Source organism: Hyposmocoma kahamanoa, unplaced genomic scaffold (genome assembly GCF_003589595.1).
Source record: "Hyposmocoma kahamanoa isolate Upper Pololo Valley unplaced genomic scaffold, ASM358959v1 211, whole genome shotgun sequence".
NCBI classification, from domain to species: domain Eukaryota; kingdom Metazoa; phylum Arthropoda; class Insecta; order Lepidoptera; family Cosmopterigidae; genus Hyposmocoma; species Hyposmocoma kahamanoa.
The window spans coordinates 4,157,038-4,160,990 of record NW_020653732.1 but is presented as its reverse complement, the minus strand read 5'-3'; positions in this window follow the sequence as shown (position 1 = coordinate 4,160,990).

Here is a 3,953-nt window from a genome sequence, read left to right as displayed (position 1 = left end):
TCGTGTTGTTACGCCGTAATTGTAGGGTAAGCTCTATCTGTTTTTGTTGACTTAAGAACTTGTAGACATGGCAAATAAATAAATGTTAAAATTTTCAAACTAAATACTTGTTATCGAGTTCTTAGGTTTTCGCGATTCTTATACATAGGAATGAAACTATTTTTCCGGATTTAAATCGCGTATATTTGTTTTTTCAAACAAACCGACGTTTCGGGCCCTTTACAGGTCCCATGGTCACGGTTGACTGTCCGTAAAGGGCCCGAAACGTCGGTTTGTTTGAAAAAACAAATATACGCGATTTAAATCCGGAAAAATAGTTTCATTCCTATAAATACTTGTTACTATTTACATTAAAGCAGCAGTAGAACTCTTTGCTATAATTATTAATCCAAATATCAAATAAGGTGACATAAATCCTAGTAGCGTTATTAGTAGCAGTAGAGCTGTTTGTGAAAATGTTCGTCCAGAGACGTACCGCCACCTCATTTCCGCTGGACAGCAGTAATGTGAGCATTGTTGCGTTTCGATTTGAAGGATACTGGTGAAATTACAGGCACATGGCACTGTAACTGTTATAGATAGGCATGTCGCTTACCCTCAGGAGCATGACTAGGTCGTCCCGTCACTTAGTATTATAAAAAAGCGTTACCTTTTTTATCAACTCGATTAACGAGGGCATTTATTTTGTGTCACCTCTTATATATTTTGACGTCTACAAGCGTGTCGTTGGAAATGTAGAACGCCTGGGGATACCACCGTTTTTGTGGCATAATGAAAATATATATCCGCACATAAATAGTTTTCGACTTAGTACGACTGGTTATCAATAGGTTAGGTTTAGTTTAGAAGGGAAATCGGTAGCATAGGTTTTTTTGATTAGTAGCAGTTGAGTACCCTGTGAAAGAGTTCGTCCAGAGACGTACTCTAATACTCTACCCTCCTTATTATAACTAATGTAACGCACATTTTAGCGAAATTGCGTTATTAATATGTCGCAAGCAAGCAGCGAAACGAGAACTACAAACCTCGGTAAGCAACACCAGCGTGATTGACATTTTTTTAAGGTCATAATAGAACATTAGGTGCCAATATCTAGAAAGTCACCGGAATCCAGATGCTTTAGTTATGACATTACCTGTTTTTGCCACCAAGCAGTAATTAATAATATTAACCTTAGAGCTAAGTCCAAACTCATGGTACCACGATTTCGTTTAACCAAGGTAAACAACTCTTTTATGGGGAACTGTATACGTTTTTACAATAAGATTCCGGAGCATATATTAAGTTTATCATTTCCTAAGTTTAAAAACTACATTAAAAATATTTTGATCGAAAAATCATATTACAAAATTGAAGATTACGTGTTAGATAAAGATGTATGGAAAGACGACATGGCTCCAGAATTCACACAAATTTGATTCAAAGTGTATTCCATAGCATTTAAGTTTATTTGAAAAGAGCAATCCCTAGAGTTTCTTGCTCGTTCTTCTCAGGGAGGTCAGCGTAGTGAACGAGCAGTAGCTTAAATGTGACGTTTTCAAGTGTAAATTTATTTTACCTATGGAATAAATAATCTTTGACTTTGACTTTGAGTTATTTGTTATTCTTGTATTGAAACCTGAGCAAGCGAAGGAAGCAAGCCACGAGACGCAAAACTTTTCTGCCGATAGAAACACACATCTTTTACCTCACTATAGCGGAGGAAATGGTAGATGAAAGAAAAACAGTTGAACTATAAAACCTTTTTTAATGAAAAGAAAAAGTTTCTTATAATTATTAATACAAAGATCGAACACTCAGAAAAAATTCCTTCAACAATTCAAGCACATAGAAAAATTCGTGAGATCCGCTGGTTCGTTCCATGGCTTAGTTGGTATAGCATCTGGCACGGTAAGCTAGAAGACGTCGGTTCGAATCCGGCCGGATCGAAGGAATTTTTTATGACTGTTCGATCTTTGTATTAATAATTATAACAAAGTAGTGGAATAATTTCACAAAAAATAATTGAATATTAATTCAATGAAAATTTCAAGAAAAAGTTTATCTTCGGATGCGTTTTGAATTTGCCCCTCAAATCTTTGCAATTTAAAGGTCTGAGTGGTACTGCAGCTGGCTTTTAGTATCATATCACCGCCGAGACTCGAACCGAGTAATTAAAATAATAAATATTTTGTTTTATTATCTCTGCTAAAGCAAGTGCGTAATAGTGGCAACGGCATCCTGAAGATGTTTGCCCGTTGTTGTACAATTTTAAAGTTTTGGTTAAAGATCATTACTGGTTAAATTAACCCATTGACTGCCAGCTAAGCATTAATACGTAGCTAGCATCCATAGCAGAGGCTAGCAACGCAATAATACGTACTACTTCCCTAACAATTAAAAAAAAATCATTTGGCCTAAAAGTGCGGCTTAGCATACTCGGGCACCTGAAATAAAACATGAAATAAAAATGTAGTAGGTTTATTATTTCTAAATACTTAAAAATTACAAGAATCAAAGGCACTTCGAGAATAATACTTACTTACTTATTTACTTTAATAACAAGATCTTTTGCAGTTTATTAATTAGTTTCAACAAAAACGTTAGCTTTTACAACAATCAATACCAATAATTTAGTAAAAAGAAAGAATCAGTCCTTATATATTCTTCCGTGAAAAAGGTAGTATTCTTTTGCCATTTTTTTAATTTTCATATTTTAATTTTTATAGTTTAATATTTTAATTAATAAACACAAATATAACTACAAAATCATTTATTTCACCTCACAAATCTACAAGACGCATATTAAAAATAAAATACTTATGATTACTTACATTTGTGGAAGACTGGAGCCTAAACTAGGTCTAGCCTGTATAAAATCAAGTGGATAATTGAGAGACAAAAGAGACATTAAACATTGACCTTAGAACTAGTCCAAAAACCCGGTACCACGACTTCGTTTAACCAAGGCAAACGACTATTTTATGGGGAACTGTATACGTTTTTACAATATCCGCTCACGCGATACATGCAGCCGTAGACGCATACCACACCTATAGGTGCCGGTGATGATTTTATACCAATTTATCGGATATCGAACGAGTAAAAGAACTAATATTAATTGCTATTTCGGTAACTACTCTAGCAAACCATAAACTTTTTAATGCCTGGGTCTGTCATTTAAAAAAAATAAACAACTTCAAAAATACGTCACGACAATCGTGTGTGTTATTGTGGGGGCTGGTGATTTCGGTGTTTGTTTATTGAAAACATACCGTAAGTAGCGTTTTTTAAGTTCACCCTGAATATAAATGTTTATAAACTATACTTTAAGGAGAAATTTCATGGTAAACGTTAGAACCACTCAAACGGAATATTATCATATTTACCCAAGTACACCAAAAATTTCATTAGTGCTTTTTAAGTGCAGAATTTGCGGTGTATTACTGCATTTTATTTGAGATGTTTTTGTTGGTAGTATGGAGGGTATTTATTTAGCAATGCAGAATAATATTTTTTATTTATAAAAACTTGTATTTAAACTGAATGCTTTTCTAATTTGCGAAACCAAATAGCCGCCATTTTGCGGTAGAAGGAGTGCATCGCGTGAGCGGATATGATTCCGTAGCAAATATTATTATTACTATATATTACCATAGATATCATTTCCCGAGTTTCAAAATTACATTAAGAATTTTAATTCAAAAGTCATATTACAAAATTCCATTCAAAAAGATGCATGGAACGACGACATGGCACTAGATTCAACATAAATCAGATTCAAAGTTTTCATAGCATTTCTACCTGAGCTATGGAATAAATGATTGCTTGACTTGATTATAAAGTATATATTAAATTAAACAACTATTTATAACTATTTGCGTGTGTGTGTTTTCTTATCTTTAATATTATATTTAATATTTCTAAATTCATTGCAATCGTACTAACATAGTTTTAAGGCTTTTTTTCGTAAC